The 27,019-nt window shown below is 43.6% G+C and overlaps 1 protein-coding gene across 2 annotated transcripts in view; it reads left to right on the forward strand.

The window, feature by feature from the left end:
• Positions 1–25,530, forward strand: part of LOC132394544 (SLAM family member 9-like) — a 100,177-nt gene extending 74,647 nt beyond the window's left edge. For both annotated transcript variants that reach the window (XR_009512362.1, XR_009512361.1), the window contains 2 exons: positions 17,586–17,772; positions 20,209–25,530. The gene's annotated coding sequence lies outside the window, so the exon portion shown is untranslated. The remainder of the gene's footprint in view (positions 1–17,585; positions 17,773–20,208) is intronic.
• Positions 25,531–27,019: the final 1,489 nt, after the last annotated feature.

The following is a 27,019-nucleotide window of genomic DNA, read 5'->3' on the forward strand; positions in this document are numbered from 1 at the left end:
AGAATGCCTTGGTGTTTTCTTAATACTATTCGCCAAGGCCTTCTCATGGCCCTTTCTGGCTCTCCTAATTTCATTCGTAAGCTCCTTCCTGTTAGCCTTATATTCTTCTAGATCTCTAACATTACCTAGCTCTCTGAACCTTTTGTAAGCTTTTCTTTTCTTCTTGACTAGATTTATTACAGCCTTTGTACACTACGGTTCCTGTACCCTACCATAACTTCCCTGTCTCAATGGAACATACCTATACAGAACTCTTCACAAAAATACCCTGAATATTTGCCACATTTCTTCCATACTTTTCCCTGAGAACATGTGTTTCTAATTTAAGCCTCCAATTTCCTGCCTGATAGCCTCATAATTCCCCTTACTCCAATTAAACACTTCTCTAACTTGTTCGTTCCTGTCTCCCTCCAATGCTGTTGTAAAGGAGATAGAATTATGATCACTGTCTCCAAAATGCTCTCCCCAGAGAGATCTGACACCTGTCCAGGTTCATTTTCCAATACCAAATCAAATACAGCCTCTCTTCTTATCTACATACTGTGTCAAAAAGATCTTCCTGAACACACCTGACAAACTCCACCCTACCTAAACCCCTTGCTCTTGGGAGATACCAATCGATATTTGGGAAATTAAAATCTCCCATCACAACAACCCTGCTATTATTACACCTTTCCAGGATCTGTTTCCCTCTCTGCTCCTCGATATCCCTGTTACTATTGTGCAGCCTATAAAAAATACCCAGTGAAGTTATTGACCCCTTCCTGTTCCTAACCTCCACCCACAGAGACTCCGTAGACAATCCCTCCATGGCGTCCACCTTTTCTGCAGCCGTAGCACTATTTCTGATCAGCAGTCCCATGCCCCCACCGCTTTTGCCTCCCTCCCTATCCTTTCTGAAACATATAAAACTTGGCACTTGAACTAACCATTCCTGTCCCTGAGCCATCCAAGTCTCTGCATTGACTACCACATCATAACTCCAAGTACTGATCCACACTCTAAGCTCAGCCTCTTTGTTCACTTCTTGTGATAAATTAGACACATCTGAAGCCTTCGGTCTGAGCGCTTCCCTTCTCTATCCCCTGCCGATCCTCCCTCTCACACTGTCTGCAAGTTTTCTCTATTTGTGAGCCAACCTCCTCTTCCCCAGTCTCTTCAGTTCGGTTCCCACCACCCAACAATTCGAGTTTAAACTCTCCCCAGTAGCCTTTGCAAACCTCCCCGCCAGAATACTGGTCCCCCCGGGACCCAAGTGCAACCTAAGTACAGGTCACACCTGCCTCAAAAGTGGTCCCAATGATCCAGAAATTTGAATCCCTGCCCCCTGCTCCAATCCCTCAGCCACGCATTTATCCTCCACCTCATCCTATTCCTACTGTCACTGTCCTGTGGCACAGGTAGTAATCCCGAGATTACTACCTTTGTGGTCCTGCTTCTCAACTTCCTTATTAACTCCCTGTAGTCTTTTTTCAGGATATCTTCCCTTTTCCTACCTATGTCTTTGGAACCAATATGTACCACGACCTCTGGCTCCCTCCCACTGCAGGATATCTTGAACACAATCTGAAACATCCCGGACCCTGGCACCTGGGAGGCAAACTACCATTCAAGTTTCTTTCCTACGTCCACAGAATCTCCTGTCTGACCTCCTAACTATAGAGTCCCCTATCACTACTGCCTTCCTCTTCCCTTCTCTACCCTTCAGAGCCACATGGCCAGACTTTGTGCCAGAGGCACAGCTACTGTCACTTCCCCCAGGTAGGTTGTCACCCCCAACAGTACTCAAACCAGGAGTACTTATTATCAAGGGGTACAGCCAAAGGAGTACTCTCTAGTACCTGACTCTTCTTCCTCTCCTCCTGACTGTGACCCACTTGTCCGTCTCCTATGGCCCCGGTGTGACCACCTGCCTCTAACTCCTCTCTGTCACCTCCTCGCTCTCCCTGACCGGGCCGGTGATAATTGTGGTTGATTCAAAGCTCCACAAAGTGACCAGGAAGACATTTGGTTCGTGTAATTAGGAATAAGAAAGGGATGTTGGTCTTGCTACGGGATTTGGCATGGTGTGAATGGTTATGAACTACAGATCTGACAGTTTCATGCTGATTAAAACACTGACTTTTCACTGGTGTCAACAATCTACCTTCTGAATGACAAGACTTGCAAACTCCTTGCCAGCTCAGAGAAAAATAAACTAGCAAGAAACCATCAAAGTGAACACATTTCCTATATAGCAACAGCGACAGGTAACGCATGTCATAGAATCAGAGCTGGCCTCTTCTACACTTGTATGGACATATAAAATATGAATATGGACACTGATCTCTGCAAGGAGTTCAATGCTGACTACCCGCCAATACTGGATGAATCAATTTGATTGTCTCAATTGTGCCTTTGAATGCATAATGACATGCCAGATGAGATACCCATATGGTACATTGCAAAGTCACAGAGATGGCTTGGATTGGGTACACAGCCTTCTAAAGGGGGAGGGTGAGCAGCCAGACGTCTTGGTACATATCGACACCAATGGAAAAGGAAGGAAGTCCCAAGGAGAGGACACAGGGAGCCAGGTAGAAAGCTGAAAAGCAAGAGCTTAGTGGTAGTAATCTCTGGACTATGCACCAGTGAGGGTAAGAATAGGATGATTTGGCACGTTAATACTTGGCTGAGCAACAAGTGCAGGAGGTAGGTTTTCAGATTTCTGGATCATTGGAACCTCTTCTGGGGAAGGTATGACCTGTACAAAAAGGACTGGTTTCACCTGAACTGATGGAGACCAATATCCTTGCGGGCAGATTAGCTAGAATTGTTAGGGAGAGTTTAAACTAATTTGGCAGGGGAATAGGAAGCTGAATTATAGGATGGAGGATGGGGCAGTTCATATACAAGCAGAGGCAGTATGCAGTGAGATCGCCAGAAAGGACAAGCAGATGATAGGGCAAAATTACAATCAGTGATTGCAGTCCAACAGAGGACAAAATTAAAAAGGGTGATGAGTACAGGAATGAAGGCATTATATTTGAATGCATGCAGTATACAAAATAAGGTAAATGATCTTGTAGCAGTTAGAGATTAGCAGGTATGACATGTGCATCAGTGAGCCATGGGTGAAAGGTTAAAGCTGGAAGGTTAACATCCAAAAATACACATTGTATTGAAAGAATAGGCAAGTAGGCCGAAGGACTGGCTCGGTTGGTAAGAAATGAAATAAAATCCTTCAAGGTGACATGGGATCAAAATATGTAAAATTGATGTGGGTAGAGTTAAGAAACTGCACTGGTTAATATTGTCTATATTTATAGAGACAATAACCAGCATGTGGGTGACAAAGGGGGCAGGAGATAAAAAATGCTTGTCAAAAGGGCAATGTTATGATATCCATGGGGGATTTGAAAAATCAGGTTGGTGCAGATTTTGAAGGTCAAGAGAGAGAATTTGGGGAAAGCATACAATGTGACTTTTTAGGGCAGCATCCCCTAGGGCGGGGGTCGGCAACCCGCGGCTCCAGAGCCACATGTGGCTCTTTTACGTCTGTGCTGCGGCTCCCTGTTGCTTTGGGAAATAATTGGTTGTGGCGACCCTTTTCCTGGCACATCCGAACCGACTCACAATTAGATAGCCTACGGGGGTTTGCGAGCACAGAGCTTTGGAGCCTCTGCGCCATGGGGGGCAGGTTGAGGGAGGCTTAAAAGTGAGGCTGAAGATTTCGAATAAAGTTTTTTCCTTCGACTGCAGTTACCGACTCAGTGTCATAATTTTAGCGCTGTGTGTAGCACACCACTACATGGTCAGTATTTAATTAAAATGTATTTTATGTTGGTTTGTTAGTTTTTGAAATGTAAATCTAAATTTGAAGATTATGGTGATCTTGTACAATCTAAATAAGACGTTGTGGCGACCCATTTCCTGACACATCCGAACCGGCTCACAATTAGCCAGCGTTCAGGCTAAGGGAGATAGCCTACGGGAGTTTGTGAGTACGTGTCTTTTGCAGCATCCGCGCCCATGGGGGGGGGCGGGTTGAGGGAGGCTTAAAAGCAAGGCTGTTTAGTTCGAATAAAGCTATCTTTGACTGCAGTTTACTGACTGCGTGTGGCACACCGCTACAACGTGTTTTTATCGCTGGCTGTCCAGAGGGGAGGTGCTGAAACGCTTTGTCGCGTGTCTGGAAGAAGTGAAAACTTTCCTGGGCAGCAAAGGGCTCAACTTTCCTGAGCTGGAACAGCCAGAGTGGCTGGAAAAGCTACACTTCATGGTAGACATGACAGTGCACCTGAACACGCTGAACACAGCTCTTCAACGGGGTAAGGACGTACAGCCCTGCACACGTTGGAGGATGTTTTGGCATTCGAGCGCAAGTTGACGTTGCTTGCCAGAGATTTACAGAAAGGCACATTGTCTCACTTCCCCAATTTGAGAGAGTTCAAACAAGGTCACAACATGATAAATTCGGAGTATTTTCATTCTACAATCATCGCAATGCAAACATCGTTTGGGAAACGCTTCTGTGAGTTCAGAGAGGAAAAAAACACATTATCCTTCCCGGTCACTCCCCTAAGCATCGATCCATCCCTACTGAATACGACTGCATTGTCAGGTGAGAGTCAACCTGACCAAGTATGATAAATATTTTAATTGCCTATTATTTTACGTATATTCATATGTTTTCATTGTTCAGTGAAATAGTCCTTTTATTTTTCAGGTTGACAGCTGGCTGACGTTATTTTTGGTTTGCTGCTGGCGGCAAATTTAAGTTCGGCGTTTTTCATAAATACAAGAAGGACTCAAATAGACATTGAGTATTTTACTTCAAAGTAACCTTCAACCCAACGTCTTTTTTTTGGAGTTCAAAATGTTTTTGTTGCATGCAGAAATGTAATTTCGTTTTCTCTGCAGGAGATCATCGATTTCATAAATGCAACACATTATAGTTTGTTTATACATAGCATAAAGGCAAAACAAAACGTTGTATGCAGTGTTATTTCATTTTAAATGTCAAACGGGTTTTGCGGCTCCCAGTGTTTTCTTTTCTGTGGGAAACTGGTCCAAGTGGCTCTTTCAGTGGTAAAGGTTGCTGACCCCTGCCCTAGGGGATCCGCTATTGTGGACGATGTTGTGTGATGAGCCCATTTGAACAGGGAGCTAACAGTACAGGAACCCTGAGGAGGCTGTGGTCATAACATGAGAGAATTTGCAAACACCAGAGGGCATATGTACAAAATTAAGGGAGGGAAGTTTAGGGGAGACATCAGGGGTAAGTTTTTTACACAGAGGGTTGTGAGTGCCTGGAATGACTTGCCAGGGATGGTGGTGGAGGCTAAAACATTAGGGGTATTTAAGAGCCTCTTGGACAGGCACATGGATAAAAGAAAGAAAAATAGAGGGTAGTGTGGGTTTAGTACTTTTTTTTATGGATTATATGGGTCGGCACAACATGGAGGGTTGAAGGGCCTGTACTGTGCCGTAGTGTTCTATGGTTCTATGGTAATTCACCCTGCACAAAGCCAACATAAAAGCACAAGATTGGGCATGTAGGAGAGCAAAAATTGATGTGAGATTAGAGGATTGGTAAGCTTTTAAAAACCTACAGAGGGCAATTAAAAAAGCCATAGATGAAATATGAGGGTAAACTAGCCGATAAGAAACTACTAAAAGTTTATTCAGATATATAGAGAGTAAGAAAGGTGAGTGTAGATATCAGACCACTGGAAAATGACGCTGCAGAGGAAGTAATGGGGGATAAGGAAATAGCAGATGAACTGAATAAGTATTTTGCATCAATCATCTTTGTAGAAGACACTAACAGTACGCCGGATGTTCAAGGATGTCAGAGACTGGCTGAAGTATTATTACTAGGGCTAAGCAATCTGAAAGGCCTGGAGATAAATAAATCCATATGGACTACATCCCAGTATTCTGAAAGAGGTAGCTGAAGATATTGTGGAGGCAACAGTAATGAACTTTCATTCATCTCTAGATTCTATCATGGTTCCAGAAGACTGGAAAATTGCAGATGCCACTCCGCTATTCAAGAACAGGGAGAGGCAGGAAAAAGGATATTATCGGAGAGTTAGCCTGACCTCAGTGGGTGGAAAGATATTGGAGCTGATTGATAGGGGTTAAAGTTTCAGGATACTTGCAAGTACAATATAAAATAGGCCAAAGTCTGCATCGTTTCCTGAAAGGAAAATCTTGCCTGACAAATCTGTTGGAATTCTTTGAGGAAATTACCGGCAGGACAAAGTTATATTGGTGAATGTTGTGTGCTTGGAATTTCAAATCGAAGCAAGAGGTGGAGAGGGAAGAAGTAAAGGCATCTCAGATAGAAGCCATGTTTTTTTAACTAATCAGGAAAAAGAGGTTAGACTGCACAGGCACATGGCGTAGCATGCCAAAGGTCTTAAAAAAGAAGACCAACATATACAGCCGCCATCTTCGGAGTGGACTGAGGCAGAGTGGGACGGCTTTGGCTCCACAGCTTCGGGGCTTCGGTGAGAACAGGCAGAGGCGAGGTTTGAACGGGGCACAACTGCGCAAACACGTAAAAGTCAGCCCGTGAGGCAGTGGGAGAATTTAAAAAGCGAGCAGAGGCTCAGGATGAGCTTCGCTCCAGGTGAGGTAAGGCCCGGTAAGTTACTTTAATTAATTTAATTACCTTAGGGGTAGGTAATGGAGGCAGTAGTTAGGGCAGTTGAGTGCTCTGTTTGCAGTATGTGGGAAATCAGGGCGAACGCTGTTGTGCCTGATGACTACACCTGCAGAAGGTGCATCCATCTGCAGCTCCCGATAAACCGAGTTAGGGAACTGGAGCTGGAGCTGGAATAACTTTGGATCATTTGGGAGGCAGAGGCAGAAATAAACAGGAGTTACAGAGAGATAGTCACCATTAAGAGTCAGGAGACAGGCAGCTGGGTGACTGTCAGGAGAGGGAATGGGAATAGACAATGGGCAGAGCACCCCTGTGGCCGTTCCCATCAACAATAAGTATACCGTTTTGGATACTGTTGGTGGGGACGACCTACCAGGGACAAGTTGCAGTGGTTGCGTCTCTGGCACTGAGACTGGACCCTCAGCTCAGAAGGAGGGAAAAGTGGAGAGCAGTAGTGATAGGGGATTCGATAGTTAGGGGAACAGTTAAGAGGTTCTGTGGAAGAGATTGAGAATCCCGGATGGACTGTTGCCTCCCTGGTGCCAGGGTCCGCGATATCTCGGATCGAGTTCTCAGCATTCTCAAGACGGAGGGTGAGCAGCCAGATATCGTGGTCCAGGTAGGGACCAATGACGTGGGTAGGAAGAGCGAGGAGGTCCTGAAAGGTGAGTTTAGGGAGCTAGGCGGCAAGTTAAAGGACAGGACCTCCAGGATCGTAACCTCAGGACTGCTGCCAATGCCACGTGCAGGTGGGTTTATAAATAGTAAGATAGCGCAGATCAACACGTGACTGAAGACATGGTGCAGGAGGGAGGGCTTCAGATTTATAGATAATTGGGCAGTTTTCCAGGGAAGGTGGGATCTGTTCCGGTGGGATGGTTTACATCTGAACTGGAGGGGGACAAATATTCTGGCAGGTAGGTTTGCTAGAGAGGCTCCAGTGGATTTAAAATAGAAACAAGGGGGGAGGGGATCCAGAGTGTAGGAACAGATGTATGGGAGAAGGAAGAAAAAGAAGATAGTAAAATTGTTTGCACCGTTAGAGATAAACAGATAGGAAGAGGTGGAGAATTTTTTAAATGCATTTATTTTAATGCTAGGAGCATTGTAAGAAAGTGGATGAGCTTAGAGCATGGATTGATACCTGGAAATATGATGTTGTAGCTATTAGTGAAACATGTTTGCAGGAGGGATGTGATTAGCAACTAAATATTCCTGGATTTTGTTGACTCAGGTATGATAGAATTGGAGGGACTAGAGGGGGAGGTGTTGCATTGCTTGTCAGAGAAAATATTCCAGCGGTGCTCTGGCAGGATAGATCAGAGAGCTCGTCTAGGGAGGCTATTTGGGTGGAATTGAGGAATGGGAAAGGTGTAGTAACACTTATAGGGGTGTATTATAGACCACCTAATGGGGAACGAGAATTGGAGGAGCAAATTTGCAAGGAGATAGCAGATATTTGTAGTAAGAACAGGATTGTGATTGTGGGAGATTTTAATTTTCCACACATAGAAAATTAAATATGAAAGTCCATACTGAGAAGTCCATACTATAAAAGGGCTGTATGGTTTGGAGTTTGTAAAATGTGTGCAGGATAATTTTTTGCAGCAATACATAGAGGTACTGACTAGAGAAGGGGCAGTGTTGGATCTCCTGTTAGGGAATGAGATAGGTCAGGTGACGGAGGCATGTGTTGGGGAGCACTTCGGGTCCAGTGATCACAATGCCATTAGTTTCAATATAATTATAGAGAAGGATAGGACTGGAGATTTTTGAGGGTTTTTTGAGATTTTTGATTGGAGAAAGGCTAACTTTGAGCAGATGTGAAAGGATTTAGAAGGTGTGGATTGGGACAATTTGTTTTATGGGGAGGATGTAATAGAGAAATAGAGGTCATTTGAAGGTGAACTTTTGAGGGTACAGAATTTTTATGTTCCTGTTAGGTTGAAACGAAAGATTAAAAGTTTGAGAGAGCCATGGTTTTCAAGGGATATTGGAAACTTGGTTAGGAAAAAGAGAGATATTTACAATAAATATAGGCAGCATGGAATAAATGAGGTGTTTGAGGAATATAAAGAATGTAAGAAGAATCTTAACAAAGAAATTAGAAAAGCTAAAAAAAGGTACGAAGTTACTTTGGCAAATAAGGTGAAAATAAATCCAAAGGGTTTCTACAGTTATATTAATAGCAAAAGGATAGTGAGGGATAAAATTGGTCCCTTAGAGAATCAGAGTGGACAGCTATGTGTGGAGCTGAAAGAGATGGGGGAAGATATTGAACAATTTCTTTTCTTCGGTATTCACTAAGGAGAAGGATATTGAATTGTATAAGGTAAGGGAAACAAGTAGGGAAGTTATGGAAACTATGACGATTAAAGATTAAACTATGATGATTAAAGAGGAGGAAGTACTGGTGCTTTTAAGGAACATAAAAGTGGATAAATCTCTGGATCCTGACAGGATATTCCCCAGTACCTTGAAGGAAGTTAGTGTAGAAATAGCAGGAGCTATTTCAAATGTTATTGGAAACGGTGATGGTGTTGGAGGATTGGCGTATTGCTCATGTTGTTCCATTGTTTAAAAAGGGTTCTAAGAGTAAACCTAGCAATTACAAGTCAGTAAGTTTGACATCAGTGGTGGGTTAATTAATGGAAAGTATTCTTAGAGATGGTATATATAATTATTTGGATAGACAGTGTCCGATTAGGAACAGTTAACATGGATTTGTGCACGGAAGATCATGTTTGACAAATCTTAATGAAGTTTTTGAAGGTATTAATATTGGATAACTGTTTGTCAAGTTTGAGGCCGGTGCCGAGTGGTGTGCCTCAGGGATCAGTGTTGTTTGTCATATACATTAATGATCTGGATGATGGGGTGGTAAATTGGATTAGTAAGTATGCAGATGATACTAAGGTAGGTGGTGTTGTGTTGCAAAGGGCCTTCGGAGTCAGTGGTGATGAAGGCAAAGGCAATGCTCGCATTCATTTCAACAGGACTAGAATATAAAAGCAAACATGCAATGCTAAGGCTTTGGAGCATTGTGGGCCCCTTATAGAACCATAGAACATTACAGCACACAAACAGGCCCTTCGGCCCTTCTTGGCTGTGCTGAACCATTTTTCTGCTTAGTCCCACTGACCTGCACCTGGACCATATCCCTCCATAACCCTCTCATCTATGTACCTGTCCAATATTTTATTAAATTTTAAGTGAGCCTGCATGTACCACTGCATTTCCCACCACTCTCTGTGAAGAAACCCTCCCTCACTTAATTTTCCCTTTAAACTTCTTCCCCTTCACCCTATACCTTTCCTGTTTCTCAACTCCACCAATATGACCTTGGTAGACAAGCCCTCTAATCTGTCCTGCCTGAGCACTGCTGTAACTTTTTCCTGGACGAGCAATGCCAGCCCCCACCCTTCATTCCTCTGCCTCCATCATGTCTGAAACATCTAAACCCCGGAGCATTAAGCTGCCAGTCCTGCCCCTCCTGTAGCCAAGTTTCACTAATGGTTACAATGTCATAATTCCACGTGTCAATCCAGGCCCTCAGCTCGTCAGCCTTCCCCACAATACTCCTCACTTTGAAATAGACACACCTCAGATTATTACCACCACACACAAACCTATTTGTGACTTTGCATGAACTTTTAACATCATTTATTTTCACCCTCGCTCCACTACCTGCTCTGTCACTCTGGTTCCCACCCCCAGCAAATCTAGTTTAAACCCTCCCCAATAACACTAGCAAACCTCCCTGCAAGTATATGGACCCCCTTGTAGTTCAGGTGTAACCCGTCTCTCTTGTACAGGTCCCACCTGCCCCAGAAGTCCCAATGATCCTGAAATCTGAAACCCTGCCCCCTACTCTAGTTCCTCAGCCACGTGTTCATCATCTGCCAGAGCATCCTACACTTACCCTCACTGACACTTGGCACAGGTAGCAATCCTGAGATTACCACCCTCGAGGTCCTGATTTTTAACTCCTACCAAGCTCTCTATACTCACTCTTCAGGACCTCCTCATTCTTGGTTCCTATGTCATTGTACCGATGTGTACCGTGACATCTGGCTGCTCACCCTCCCACTCCCACTTCGGAATGCTGTGCACGCGATCAGAGACATCACGGACCCTGCCACCTGGGAGGCAACACACCATCCAGGAGTCTCTATCGCGACCACAGAACCTCCTGTCTGTACCTCTAACTATCGAGTCCCCTATCACTACCGTTCTCCTCTTCTTCCCCTCTCTTCTGCACTGCAGAACCAGACTCAGTGCAAGAGATCCGGCTGCCACAGCTTGTCCCAGGTAAGTCATCCCCTCCAACAGTATACGAATCGGTATACTTGTTTCTGAGGGAAATGGCCACAGGGGAATCCTGCTCTGCCTGCCCTTTCCCCTTCCCTCACCTGACGGTAACCCAATTACCTGTGCGCTGCTCCTTTGGCGTAACTACCTCACTGAAACTACTATCTATAAACTCCCCATTCTCCCGAATGATCCGGAGGTCATCTAGCTCCTGCTCCAGTTTCCTAACATGGTTGGTAGGAGCTGCAGCTGGATGCACTTCCTGCAGGTGTCGTTGTCAGGGACACCAGAGGTCTCCCTGACTTCCCACATCCTGCAAAAGGAACATTCCAACATTCTGCTTGTCATACCCTCTAAACAAACAAAAAACAAAACTTACCGGAACCTACCCTCGCCTCTGCCTGTTCACGCTGAAGCCTATTGAGCCAAAGCCGTCCCACTCTGCTCCCTCTCACGCTGCTGCCCACTGGATATGGCGGTCTTCTTTTTAAACCTTTGGCGCTCTGCATCACGCACCTGCGCAGTCTAGCCTCTTCTCCCCGAGCAGTGTAAAAAAAATGGCTTCTCTCTGAGATTCCTTTACTCCTTCACTCTCAGCCTCTTGCTCCGATTTAAGACACCATTGAAAATTGCTCTCCTTTTTAAACCTTTGGCGCTCTACGTCACGCACCTGCGCAGTCTAGCCTCTTTTCTCTGAGCAGAAGAGATATGCTAACATTAGAGAGGGTTCAAACGAGGTTGGCAAAAATGATTCTGTGAATGAAAGGCTTATTATTTGAGGAACGTTTGATGGCTGGGCCTGTATTTGCTAGAATTTAGAAGAGGGGTACGGGGAGTCTCATGGAAACATTTTTAAATTTTGAAAGGCCCAGAGAGAGTGAATGTGGACAGAATGTTTTCTACAGTGGGGGAGTCTAGGACCAGGGGGCAGAGACTCTGAATAGAGGGACATACAATTAGAACAGAGATGAGGAGGAATTTCTTTAGCCAGAGGGTGGTGCATCTGTGGAATTCATTGCCAAAGGTAGCTATGGAGGCCAAGTTATTGCGTGTATTTAAGAAGAGGCTGATAGATTCTTGATAAGTCAGGACATGGAAAGTTACAGGGAGAAGGCAAGAGAAATGCGTTGAGAGGAAAATAAAGCAGCTATGATCAAATGCCGGAGCATATTCGATGAGTTGATTCTGCTGCCATATCTTATGCCATGAAGCAAGTCTTTGGGGAATAAAGGAATACTGGAAACACATGCATATTATTCTGTGAGCGGGTTAATAAAATATTTTAAGATACGAGTGTGGTCAAATTCAGAAAATGCTAGCAAAATATAAAAGATGATGCCAAGTTATATTATTAGTTTCATTTACATTTGATCTGGTGCTACTGAGATGAATCCTCCCATGCACCAGTACCTGGAGCGAGTAACTGATTTGAATAAATGTTTAAACTTCATGTCACAGAAGACCTTTGTGCCTTAATTACAAGTGAACACAATGTATAGCAAATTATATCATTCCTATGGATAGAAATTCAACTAAACTTGGAATATGCACCAAAGTGACATTATTTGGAGCAGGAGCTCAGGGCAGGGAAATTGAGCCTTTGTCCTCAAGCACAAAACATTTGTGCATGATATTGTGCATGAAAATTAACTTTATTCATTTGTACTTGTATTTTTAAAATTAACATCTCAAAACTGTCTACATTCATGGTCAATACATTCAAAAGTATTAATTTTTTTAAAATATAAAACCACTGCTACTCATGTGGCCCTCTGGAGGGATACACCATTTCAAAGTTTCACGGGCTTGCTGACTTGGACTCAGCCCCTCAACATACAGTAGTGTAAGGGCCCCTGTAACCAAAGAGTAGTGCCTGTCTCGTGACAGCACCACCCTCATCTGGTCGGAGATTACACCACCTGCCAGATAACATTTCACCCCTCCTAACTAATCAATGCACACTTAACCATTGGCCACCTTAATTGGATTAACCTGTCTAGCACCAAGCCGTTGGCCCCCTGACTTATAAAGGGTGCTACATGTACTCTCTTTTGCCATCCTTGAAGGACCACCCTGCTTCACTCCAGGCTGAAGACCGCAGAACAGCACTGGAGACACGTGGTAAGGAGTGCATTGAATAGGGTTGTAGGAGTGTTTATTGTTGTCCCTTTAGCAAAGAGCCGTACTTGCCCATAGCCAAGTGGGGCAGGTATTGTAGTTACTTTTCCCTTGCTTGTATGTGTACCTGTACTCCGTCCCCACACCTTTTTCCTGTGTATTGTACTGCAGACCCGACTTTTCCCACACTCCTCTATTCTAAGCGTGTTTGTGCAACTATTGTAGTGGCTTGTTTTGTTCCCAAGCTTTTTCTCCCCTTGTAAATAAACTCCTTATTATTAAAACTCTGTGTCCAGAGCTCTTGCCTTTGAGCCCCAGAGAATCTTTCTCATTTCCATCACAACAGCCCCATACTGTGGTCCTTCCCACTGAGCCTTAGCATTGTCTGCATCATGTTTCAGTGTGTCCCTCAGCATATACTCCTTCATCCTGGAGTATACATTCTGCACCATTCCCTTAGGGACATCTCACTGTGCTGGAACACCAACAACCTTTGGGCAGAACTTTGGAGTCGATGAGCTTCCCGCAGCTTTCCATCTGCTGCTGTGTCCTGGGAGCAACCCATAGATCAGAGCCCTCTGTTACACAGCTGCTTGAGAGGAACCAAGATAAGGATTCTTGCATCATTCTCCACACTCACATGACAAATCCACTGCCTGCAAAGAAATGGGAGACTGTCTCTTCTCCACCACAGTTGTCCTGAGGGCAGCATGCATTGGAACAGTATCAAAATCTGTACAGGAAGGATCTGGCTGTGAGGGTCCCCCTTTGTCCACCAAGCAAAGTTTGGTGTTTCTTGACAAGTACTGGCCATGAGGCATCCTGCCAGATGATTTGGATAGCTTGCTTGAGGAACCACATCTCAGACTCCTTAGGGTCCTTGTCCTGCAGAGTCTGAAGTAGGGTCAATGCTGACCATTCCCTGATTGACTTGTGGTCAAAGGTGTTGCTTTGGAAGAATTTTTCCATGAGACCATAAGATATAGTAGTGGAATTAGAATATCTGGCCCATCAAGTCTGCTCTGCCATTTCATCATGGCTGAACATTCCCTCCTCAGCCGCAATCTCCCACCTTCTTCCCGCATCCCTTCAGCCCTGGCAAAGAGTCTATGAATGTCTGCCTTAAATATACCCAATGATTTGGCCTCCACAGCCGTCTGTGGCAATGAATTCCACAGATTCACCACTCGCTGGCTAAAGAAATTCTTAATCTCCATTCTAAATGGCCATCCTTCCATTCTGAGGCAGTATCCTTTGGTGTTAGACTCCCTCACCACAGGAAATACCCTCTCCATATCCACTCTATTGAGGCCTTTTCAACATTTGATAGGTTTCAATGAGATCTTAGCTCATTCTTCCAAATTCCGGTGAGTATAGGCTCAGAGTCATTCCACATTTGATAAGCCTTTCAATTCCAGAATCATTTTCGTGAACTTACTTTGTTCCCTCTCCAATGTCAGCACATCCTTTCTTAGATAAGGGGCCCCAAAACTGCTCACAATACTCCAAGTGAGGCCTCACCAGTGCCTCATAAAGCCACAACATTACATGCTTGCTTTAATATTCTAGTCTCTTGAAATGAAAGCTAACATTGCATTTCATGAAGGACCGGCGGTGAAGCAATATCCAGCTAAGTGGGATGTTGCACAACAATGTGACCAGATGCTTCCTTTGCCAACTCATCAATTGCAAACTCTAAGTACACGGATGAAACAGGTGTAATTGATGGGACTAGGCACATTAACAGTCCTGCATGAATTAGATGGGCCATTTCAGTGCTATAGTGCACTAACTCTATAACCAGGTCCAGGTAGAACCTGAGCACCTAGATAACCATGATCTTTGGTTCCACACACAGCCTGATGCAGCCCCACACACAAAGGTACTCATGCAGGCAACATTGGGTAACATTGTGCCTCCATTATCTGACTGTGGAGGAAACATTGGAACAGTCAGGCCAGTTGTCAGAAAGGAATGGCCTTGCTCCTTGTGTGATTGACTCTGACCCCCAATGCAAGCTCAAAATGACCATCGATCTGATTGGAAGATGGCAGCATTGTCCGCTTACAAGGAGATTTGACCTGGGTGCCTCTACTGCCTGGCAACATTGCCTCTCTTAAGCTCTCATCCTTCCTGAAGGATTCAGCAGATTTCTGAGCAACGTACAAAAAAGAGAAGGGAGAGTAGACAACCCTGCCTGACTAAATACTTGACGGGAAAGCTATACATCTTCCACCAACTGATTTGAAATGAGCAGTGTCGAACAGCTGTATCCAATATACCTCCCGAAAACCCATTTTGGAGGAGACATGCATAATATGCATGTACGATATCCTGTTGGAGGTTTTCCCTGATATTCACGGAGAACTACAGCACAAAAACAGGTCAACATACATGAATGCTGGAGGAACTCACCTATGAAAATTAATAACAGTGGACGTTTCAGAGTGACCCCCTCCTTTAGGACTGGAAAGGAAGGGGGAAGGTGCTAGAATGAAAAGATGGGGGGTGAGGGGAAGCAGGCCTAGCTTGAAGATGATAGGCAGCCATGTGGGTGGGAAGAAGGAATCTGATAAGAAAGGCAGATGAATCACAAGAGAAAAGGAAGGAGGGTCATGAGGGGGAGGTGATAGGCAACCTCTTCTCCCCCACCAGCCTACAACACTCTAAGGAGAACAATCTAAGTGTGTCGAACTTTTCATTACAGCTCATGTCCTTTAGTTCAGACAGCATTTCTGTATCCTCTCCACATCCTTCTTATAACAGGCAACCAGAAGTGCACTCTAAACTAAAATTCTGTATAGATACGAAATGACTTCCTTACTCTTATACTCAGCACCCCTGCCAACGAAGGCAAGCTTGCCATATGCCTTCTTTACCACCTTATCCCTTTCTGCGGCCACTTCCAATGAACTATGGATCTGGATCCCATATTTCATTCCTTTCTTTGGACCCCCAGATCTGAGAAACACAGAAGCATGAAGGTGTGGGTTTAGTACTTTTTTTAAAGGATTATATAGGTCGGCACAACATGGAGGGCTGAAGGGCCTGTACTGTGCTGTAATGTTCTATGGTTCTATTAAGCCATATGCTGATATCTAAACTACTTCATCCTTAAAATGAGAGTATTCACATAAAAATGTAGTTTGGTGGCTGCTTAACTGGGTGCCCAAAGGAATGCAAACAGGAACTCTGATCGATTGTTCCCACAATACAGCCGTTAATTATTAGCATTACACAAAACTCTTCTGAACAAATGTTGTGTTCTACATCAAGGCCAATGTCACATTCCGTTTGTTCTTTAGGCCAAAAATGGGAGAGCAGGAAAGTAGTACCATTGTGGCTGAATTCAGGAGGTCCTGTCTGAGAAGTAATATTCCTAATTGGGGCAGAAGTTATAAATACAGTGAGTCGTATAGGAGCTGGTTGCTCTTGAAACTTTCACAGTAGCTGTTTCCCACGATAGGCCAACACCCAAATGACGAGAGAGGGGTTTTTCAATGCAGTGGGGTGTTTCTGCCTCTGACCTAATTGTGGTTCCACTTCAGGCTGCAAATTAGATCTGTTGAGGGAAATCAGGAGAAAAGGGAAAATGTGCCAATACCAGTGGGGATTTTGGTATGCAATGCAGGGGATTTCAGTGTCATTAGCATTACCACATTCTGTTTCCTCTTCCTTTCATTCTTCTCAACATCATTTTCCTGCTCTATCCCCAAAACCCTTGAATTTCCCTAATATCCAGAGATCTGTCTGTTTTGAATTAAATCAATGCTTGATCACTTACATACACAAGTTACATGACAGACATGTCTTTTAGATGTGGGAGGAAACTGGAGCAGTCACAGGGAGAAATGACAAACTCCACACTGATAGCTCTGATATGCAAAGCTTGTAATTAGATTCCTAACGTAAGAACTGCAACTGTATTCAGAAATACTCTTGACTCAAAGAACAGAAAGATGCCGGAGGCAAATTATTTAATGTTTAAGTAGGGTAATAGCAAAAAGAAACAAGTATGGGCAATCCAACCGTGAGAATGTGATTCAGTACCTGCACATCTCAAAATTGGCTATACGTGCTGCCTGATCTGCTGAGTTCGTGCAACATTTTGTGTGTCAGAATATGAAGGGAAAGGCTTTGCTAAACATCAGCTTGACCACATCTGGAGAGCTGTGATGATATTTCGAGACAGTGACTTGCAGAATGGATATTTTGTACTAACCTCACATTCAAGAAATCCTTTCTGGTTCTCATAAATGTTAACATTATGAAAAGGGATTACATATGTAATACCCTGGTTTAAGGCCTTGCTTTATTTTATTAATAGTTATGCTGTTGGGTATTTTATTTCCTGCAGACTTTCTAAAAATGCATTAAGTGTTCCTTTAATTACATTATACAATCAGATATTTCAATTTTACTGTTTAAAATAAAACTTCAGTTGATTGATAAGTTAGGCTTGTTGAATTAGCCAACTGGATTTGTCTTGGGACCTTTCTAGAGAGTGTGTGAAAATGGAAGTGGGACAGCCATTTTCTACAGACAGCGCAGGATAGAAGAAGGAGAATGAAAATGGACAATGAGCATCAGAGAAGAACATTGTGAAATGCTCACAGAACCCATTGGAAGGACAGACACCACTGTCAGAAAATCCTCATGCAGACAATGGTCTCACAGAGAATGTGCAGGTAACTTTTAGTTAGCTAGTTAGTACTTGAATTGGAGAAAGTTCAATGGCATTTCCTTAGATGTGGCATGGATAAAGTGGTTAACAGGCAAAGCCATTTCAATACCATGAGCACACAAAGTGAAGCAAACTGGATTGATTATGCAACAATGAACACTAAAACATGTACACATTATAGACTAATATATATGTGTAATGGGCCATTTTCTTTATTTTGTTCATTATAGTTTAAAATATTTTGCCCATACCATTTCAACCTAAGTTTCTAGTGGTGTCAGTTAAATTGTTTGCTAGTGAATGGTAAATTTGCATGGGTGTGTCAGTATTCATAAATGAAGCAGTCCTACTGTCCCCTAAAGGGACATTCAAACTTTTATGTTTGTGCTTACCCAAATCATATTTATGCTAGACCTGTATATTTAATGGAAATAGCCGTTTCATTGTTATTTCCATGCATTATGTTGCTGTTAGCTTGTATTCACAGTAATAGCTAATGCAGTATGAGCTTACAGTAAGAGGGTTACACATGGATCAGCCATGATGAAATGGCAGAGCAGACATGGTGGGCCAAATGGCCTAATTCTGCTCCTGTGTCTCATGGTCTTAAAAATGAATTTCATAGTCACTGCTACACAGATTGATGCATGTGCATGGCGAAAATCCACAGTTAAGGAAAACAAAAAAAAAAGCAACTTAGGTTAATGATTGATTGAGGCTGTTAAGATTTTAAAACAGAAGCTTTTTCTGCTGCTTAGAGATGTGACCCTAAGATTCGAGAGAAATCATGTTTGTGCAAGAGACGATACAAAAAGTAAAACTGCCCTACATAAAATAGTGACCGAGGTTCGATCAGTTACAGAGTGCTGAGATTGGTAGACTAAAGATACTAAGGAAAATGATAAACACAAGAAAATCTGCAGATGCTGGACATCCAAGGCAAAATACACAACATCGTAGAGGAACTCAGGAGCCAGGCAGCGTCTACGGAAAAGAGTAATCTGTTGATGTTTTGGGCCAAGACCCTTCATCAGGACTGGAAATGAAAGGGGAACAGAGGGGAGGAAGAAGTGTAAGGTGGTAGGTGTTAAATGAAACTGGGAGAGGATGTGAAATAAAAAGCTAGGAAGTCGATGGGTGCAAGAGATAAAGGGCTGGAGAAGGGGGGCATCTGATAGGAAAGGACAGAAGACCATAATAGAAAGGGAAAGGGAGAGTAACAGAGGGAGGTGATGGACAGGTAAGAGGGTGTGAGAGGGAAACAAAAATGGGGGATGGTGAAAAAGGGGGCGAGGGGCAATTACCGAAAGTTTGACAAATTTTTCATCATGCCATCAGGTTGGAGGCTATCCATATGGAATATGAGGTGTTGCTCCTCCAACCTGAGTGTGGCCTCATTATGGCAGTAGAATGAGAATGGGAAGTCGAGTTGGCTGGCCATTGTAGTCATCACGGACTCTAGATGTCTCTCTGCCTTTCCACTATCTGGCCTGGCATCTCTACTGTCCTATTTGAGCAGAAATAAATGGAATTTTAAAAATTTCACTGAAAGCTTTTCTTTTCTTTTGCTTTCTCTCAATGAAGCCTCTCTTCGCTGAAACCTCTCTGTGTCCAGACAATGGCTGCTATGCTTGTCCCTGCCTTCCTTTGATTTGCTCTTCTTAGTCAATCACAAACGCAGATTGCTCAAGGACCAATGTTCTATTATGCTGCCGTGACCCACTTGCTGCTGCCTTTTTCAACTCAGGCAGTAGACCTGACTGAAATCCTCTCCCCTCAATCTTCCGATGTCCGGATTGATCACTGGTCAATGTTCTATTATGCTGCTGTTCTCAGTCATCTCAGATGTTCTGGAATGAAAGGACTCACCTTGAGAGCATACGTTGCAGAGACAGAGGAAATGAAACTGGCATTTTTACAAATGACAGGGTAGGAAGTGGTATAGTCGAGATAGCTGTGGCGGTCAGTGGGTTTATAAAATTAACAGTATATAGACTGTCTCCAGAGATGGAAACAGAGAGATCGAGAAAGGTGAGAGAAGTGTCAGAATGGCTATTTCCATTAAATATACAGGTCTAGCATAAATATGATTTGGGTAAGCACAAACATAAAAGTTTGAATGTCCCTAAATTTGAGAACAGGGTGTAAGTTGGTGAAATTGTTGAGCTCAGCTTGGGTGCAGGAAGCAGCACCAAGGCAGTTCATAAGACACAGGGCCAGAATTGGGCCATCTGGCCCATCGAGTCTACTCTGCCATTCAATCAGGGCTGATCCTTTCTCCTTCTCCTCAACCCCATACATGTACGTGGCTACAAATTCACCACCCTCTGGCTAAAGATATTTATCCACATCACTGTTTTGAAAGGGCACCCCCTATCCTGAGACAGAGCCCTCTTGTCCTAGACTCTCTCACCATCCTTTCCACATCTATTCTGTCTAGGCCTTTCAACATTCAAAAGATTCCCCATCTGAGATCCAACATCCACTGCAATCCGTTTATCTATCCTACTCCTCAAAGAATTCCAACAGGTTAGTCAGGCAGGATGTTCCCTGAAGAAAATCATGCTGACTTTGTACTACCTTGTCCTGTGTCACCTCATCCTTATATTACGAATGTGAAACAACTCTGAGGGGCCGAAGGGTACAAAGTCGCTCCCTCCTTTTTGAGAATCGCAAGATCGCTATTATTTCGGATCTGAGACCCAGGAAATGAGAGAGAGACATCCAGAATACACAAGGTTTGGAATGTGTCCTGACCTCAGCGGAACGGAACCACTGATAATGGCCATTGTCTCTTGGAGAAGGAATTGTGTATTGAGTACCGTACTATTCATTGAAACCTCTCAGGGGACAACCAGAGTGGTCTGGTTGAGGGATTGCATCAACCCAACCTAATTGACATCTGACACCCCGTGAGTGAGGATAAAAGAGGGGTCTGGGGAACAACCCCTTCAGACGCACCAGGAGAAACGCTAGAAATCCCGTGACAGCGTTTTATAGCGAAAGCCGGTGGGGGCTTGTGTGCGTCCTCCCTTGCCTGGGGTGGCAGGCTCACCACGGAAGAACGGTTTAGCTAAAGGAGAGGTCACAATTGAACAGCCATGACAACGAGACTCCTGACGGATCGAAATCATAAATAGAAAAGCCGGCAAGTTTTTCTCCCAAATCTCTCTCTCCCCCCAACCATTGCAACCCAGTGGTCCCCAATGGCTGCAGCCTGCATGAACTGAGTGAACTTTATATTTCCATCGGACAATACATTATCCCCTAGACAACAATAGAGCTTGTTTCTTATTGATTATTATTATACCTGCACTTTTAGATTTAGTATTGACGATGTATATTATCTGTATATTTGCATTGATATTATTTTTGTGTATTTTTACTAATAAATACTGTTAAAAATAGTATCATCAGACTTCAACAGACATCTCTATCTTTGCTGGTAAGTGACCCAGTTACGGGGTTCGTAACACTTAACAACTAACATGTTCTCAACCACTGAGGTCAGGCTCCAACTTCCTTTCTGCTGCCTTCCTCCTTTCTCAAAGAGTAGAGTGATACTTGCAGTTTTCCAATCCTCTGGCACCATGGCAGAGTCCAATGATTTTTGAAAGATCATTTCTAACGCTGCCACAATCTCTAATGCTACTTCTTTCAGAACGCTAGGGTGCAGTTCCTCTGGTCCAGGTTTCTTATGTACCTTTAGATCTTTCAACTTTTTGAGCACCTTCTCTCTTGAAATAGTAACTGCACCCACTTCTCTTCCTTCACACACTACAACATCAAGCATACTGCTAGTGTCTTCCACAGTGAAGACTTTAGAAAAATACTCTTTTAGTTCATCAGCCATCTCCTTGTCCGTTATTATTTCTCCTGCCTCATTTTCTGGTGGTCCTATATCCACTCTCATTTCTCTTTTATTTTTAACATATTTGAAAAAGCTTTTACTATCCACTTTGATATTATTTGCTAGCTTGCTTTCATATTTCATCTTTTCCCTTTCTATGATTTTTTTAGTTGCTCTCTGAACGTTTTTAAAAACGTCCCCAATCCTCTATCTTCCCACAAATTTTTGCTTTGTTGTGTGCCCGTTCTTGTGTTTTTACACAACTTCCCTGTCAGCCATGGTTGTACTATTTAACCATTTGAGTACTCGTGGAATACATGCCCTGCACCTTCCTCATTTTTCCCAGAAATGCAAACCATTGTTGCTTTGCTGTCATCGCTGCCACTCCTCATACCACTGTAATTTCCCTTACTCCACTGAAATACTGCTACTCCAGCCTTTACTTTCTCCCTATGAAATTTCAGGTTGAACTTAATCATATTGTGATCACTGGTTCCTAAGAGTTCGTTTGCCCTAAGCTCCCTAATCGCCTCCAGTTCATTGCACCTGAACTGGAAGGGGAACTATCATCCTTGTGGGAAGGTTTGCTGGTGCTGCTCCAGGGGGGTTTAAACTAGATTTGCAGGGGTAGGGGAACCAGTGTTAGAGCAGATGGTGAGGTGGAAGAGGATAAAGGTCATGCAAGAGCTGCAAGATTATTGCATGGAGTAAAGCCAGATCTAACATATAAGGAAGCTTTGAGGAAAGAAATAGAATAAAGGGTGTAAGGATAGTAAGGCAGAAGGGCTAAAGTGTGTGCACTTCAATGCAAGAAGCATCAGGAACAAAGGTGATGAACTGAGAGCTTGGATACATACATGGAATTATGATGTAATGGCCATTACAGAGACTTGGCTGACACCAGGGTAGGAATGGATTCTCAATATTCCTGGATTTCAGTGCTTTAAAAGTGATGGGGAGGGGGGGGAGGGGTTAGCAGCAGAGATACCAAGGAGCAGATTGGGAGGCAGATTTTGGAAAGATACAAAGGGTTGTTATCATGAGTGACTTTAACTTCCCTAATATTGATTGGCACCTGATTAGTTCCAATGGTTTAGATGGGGCAGAGTTTGTTAAGTGCGTCCAGGAGAGTTTCCTGTCACAGTATGTTGACAGGCTGACCCTATAGGGGGAATGCCATACCAGATCTAGTATTAGGTAATGAACCGGGTCAGGTTACAGTGGGTAGCATCAGGCGGACAGCGATCACCGCTCCCTGGCCTTCAACATTATCATGGAAAAGGGTAGAATCAGAGAGGACAGGAAAATTTTTAATTAGGGAAGGGCAAATTATGAGGCTATAAGGCTAGAACTTGCGGGCTTGAATTGGGATGATGTTTTTGCAGGGAAATGTACTATGCACATGTGGTCAATGTTTAGGGATCTCTTGCAGGATGTCAGAGATAAATTTGTCTGGGTTTCGGGCCAAGACCCTTCGTCAGGACCTGACGTCGACAGTGCTTCTCCTTATAGATGCTGCTTGGCCTGCTGTGTTCCACCAGCATTTTGTGTGTGTTATTTAATAATGCTGATCCTTTTTTTAATCCTCCAGCCTTCTCCCTGTAACCTTTGATGCTATGTCCAATCAAGAACCTATCAACCTAGCTGCCACAGCTACATGTGGTAAAAAATAATTATGAGTCCCATTTTCCTACAGAATTTTGCCGTGTTCCTCGCAATCTGTTCCTTATGGAGTTTTAAAGTCAGTACAATACTGAGGCCCCTCTTCAAATTATTTTCTTGGGTTTCTGTGGGAATAAATGCAAGGGGGGTTTACGAGGGTTTCTCCCAGTAGCAGACCCTGCCTCTATCAGCTTTGTCTCTGCTGTAGTTTAAATACTGCATCCAGTAAGGAGAGGATACCATTTTTAGTTTCTGGTTTTGGCTCTAGCTTTTCCAGGATAGTAGGGGCTTGAATGAATTTGGCTCCAGGGTAGCTGTCCAATTGAAGATGATTAGGGTATCTTGTAATCCTGAAAATATTAACATCCCCTATAATTAGTATAAGTTTAAGGGGCCTTAATTCCCATTTTACATTTTTCTGTTGAGAGTTAGGTTGCCTAGTTATTTGACCACCTTCTTGTCTATTGTTACAAAAACCTGTTCTTGTCTGTTCCTTGTCCTGCAACTCAGCATGTTGGAGTTCCATTCCAGCAGCCTCTTGAAGTTTGTGTGTTCTTCTTTTCGAAACACAGAAAACCTACAGCACAATACAGGCCCTTTGGCCCACAAAGTTGTGCCAAACATGTCCCTACCTAGGTTTACCCATATCCCTCTTTTTTTCTAAGCTCCATGTACCTATCCCGGAGTCTCTTAAAAGACCCTATCGTATCAGCCTCCTCCACCTTTGCTGGCAGCCCATTCATTCCACACACTCACCATTCTGCCATCATATTCGACCTACCAAAATGAACCACTTTCACACTTATCTGGGATGAACTCCATCTGCCACTTCTCAACCCAGTTTTGCATCCTATCAATGTCCCGTTGTAACCTCTGACAGCCCTCCACACTTTCCACAACACCCACAACCTTTGTGTCATCAGCAAACTTACTAACCCATCTCTCTGCTTCCTCATCCAGGTCATTTATAAAAATCACAAGGAGTAAGGATCCCAGAAAAAATCCCTGAGGCACACCACTGTTCACCGACCTCCATGCAGAGTATGACCCATCTACAACCACTCTTTGCCTTCTGTTGGCAAGCCTGTTCTGGATCCACAAAACAATGTCCCCTTGGATCCCATGCCTCCTTATTTTCTCAGTAAACCTTGCAAAGGTTACCTTATCAAATGCCTTGCTGAAATCCATATACACTACATCTACAGCTTTTCCCTCATCAATGTGTTTAGTCACATCCTCAAAAAATTCAATCAGGCGTGTAAGGCACCACATGCCTCTGACAAAGCCATGCTGACTATTCCTAATCATATTATATCTCTCCAAATGTTCATAAATCCTACCTCTCAGGATCTTCTCCATCAACTTACCAACCACTGAAGTAAGACTAAACTGGTCTATAATTTTCTGGGCTATCTCTATTCCCTTTCTTGAATAATGGAGCAACATCTGCAACCCTCCAATCCTCCGGAACCTCTCCTGTCCCCACTGATGATGCAAAGATCATTGCCAGAGGCTCAGCAATCTCCTCTCTCGCTTCCCACAATAGCCTGGGGTACATCTCATCCAGTCCTGGTGACTTATCCAACTTGAAGCTTTCCAAAAGCTCCAGCACATCCTCTTTTTTAATATCTACATGCTCAAGCTTTTCGGTCCGCTGCAAATCATCACTGCAATCACCAAGATCGTTTTCTATAATGAATACTGAAGTATTTATTAAGTATCTCTATTTCCTCTGGTTCCATACACACTTTCCCACTGTCACATTTGATAGGTCCTATTCTTTCACGTCTTATCCTCCTGCTCTTCACATACTTGTAGAATGCTGTGGGGGTGTTCCTTAATCCTGCCTGCCAAGGCCTTCTCATGGCCCCCTTCTGGCTCTCCTAATTTCCTTCTTAAGATCCTTTGAGTGCAAAGGTTTGCTCTGGGCTCTTGGGTTTCCTCCTATAGTCCAAAGACACTGTAAGTTGTCCTGTGACAGGGTTCAAAAGGTGGGTTGCTGTGTGGTGTGGCTCATTGGACGGGAAATGTCTGTTCTGCGCTGCATCTCGAAATAAGCTCTTTTGGTCCAATCTAACCATACAACTAAAATCGCTCATTCCATCTAGTTTATTTGTTAATATTATGTTAACATTTTATGTACTGTATGTGATATATTCAGTGTTTTGCACCTCAGTTTCTGAGGAACTGTGTTTCATTTAGCTGTATACATGTGTAAGGATGAATGACAATAAACTCAAACTGCAAACTCTTAAAGACCACTGGAATGTTTTACTTGCTGCTCAACATCCATTCACCATACATCATGCATTTTTAAACCTCTTCATTTCTGAGTCCTTCTTAGTCTGCAAATGAGATAGCAAAATAAATGAACCAGCAATGGATCCACCAACACACACAAGATGCAAAGGAAACTGATGGAAATTAATACAGTAAGACATCAAGGAACCACTTATTAACAAAATATGTCTCTGCCATTAGGACATAAATGGGGGAAAAAATCAAAAGCTTAAAGGGAAATAGAAGTGGGTTGATATACGGTGGAAAATTTCTGTTTTAACGGAGCTTCAAATTAGGTAACAATGAAAGGGGAATTATGTACCACATAGCCAAAAGGGACTAATTAAAAATGGATGGAAGGAAATGATATTTGAAAGGTATCTGTTTTGAATAGCTTTGATCTGTCTGCATAGATTCTTTTTGCAGATTTAAAAGTGACAAGGGGATTGGATATTTCCCTGAAAAGGATAAGTGCCAGGAGGGAGATTAGTGGTGAGGGGCAAATAGACAAGGAAATCACTTAAGGAGCAATCTCTCTGGAAAGCAGAAAGTGTGTGGGGGGCAGGGGATGAGGGAAAGATGTGCTTGGTGGTGGGATCTTGCACCTTGCAAGTGGAACAAGTGCTACACCTGTCCCTACACCTCCCTCACTGCCATCCAGGGTGCTAAATAGTGACACTTCAACTGTGACTCTACTGGGGGTCATCTATTGTGTTCAGTGCTCCCAGTGTGGCCTCCTGTACGAGTGAGACCCGACAGAGCTTTGCCAAGCACCTACTCTCCGTCCGCCAGAACAAGCAGGATCTCCCAATGGCCACCCATTCTAATTTTACTTCCCACTCCTTCTGATATGTCCATCTATTGCCTCCTCCACTGAGGTTGGAGGAACAACACCTTATATTCCACTTGGGTAGCCTCCAAGCTGATGACATGAACATAGATTTCTCAAACTTCCAGTAATGCCCCAACCCCCTGCTTCACCATTTCCAGTCCCCTTTTCTCTCTCACTTCATCTTCACCCACTCATCACCTGCCCTTACTCTATCTTCCATGGCCTTCTGTCTCTTTCACCAATCATCTTCCAGCTCTTTACTTCATCCCTCTCCCTCCAGTTTCACTTATCACCTGATGAAGGGTCTCGGCCCGAAACGTCAACAGTGCTTCTCCCTAGATGCTGCCTGGCCTGCTGCATTCCACCAGCATTTTGTGCGTGTTGCTTCACTTATCACCTGGTGTTTTTCCCTTCTCTCCCACCACCTTTTAAATCTATTCAACCTATTTTCCCTCCAGTTCCACGGAAGGGTTTCAGCCGGAAACCTCAGCTGCACTTTTTTTTCCATAGATGCTACCTGGCCTACTGAGTGTTTTTTTTACTGAGTTTCAGTATTTTGTGTGTGTTGCTCGGATTTCAAGCATCTGCAGATTTTCCCTTGTTTGTTCATGGTATCACTTACTTCAA

The sequence above is a fragment of the Hypanus sabinus genome, chromosome 5 (assembly GCF_030144855.1).
Source record: "Hypanus sabinus isolate sHypSab1 chromosome 5, sHypSab1.hap1, whole genome shotgun sequence".
Classification (NCBI taxonomy): domain Eukaryota; kingdom Metazoa; phylum Chordata; class Chondrichthyes; order Myliobatiformes; family Dasyatidae; genus Hypanus; species Hypanus sabinus.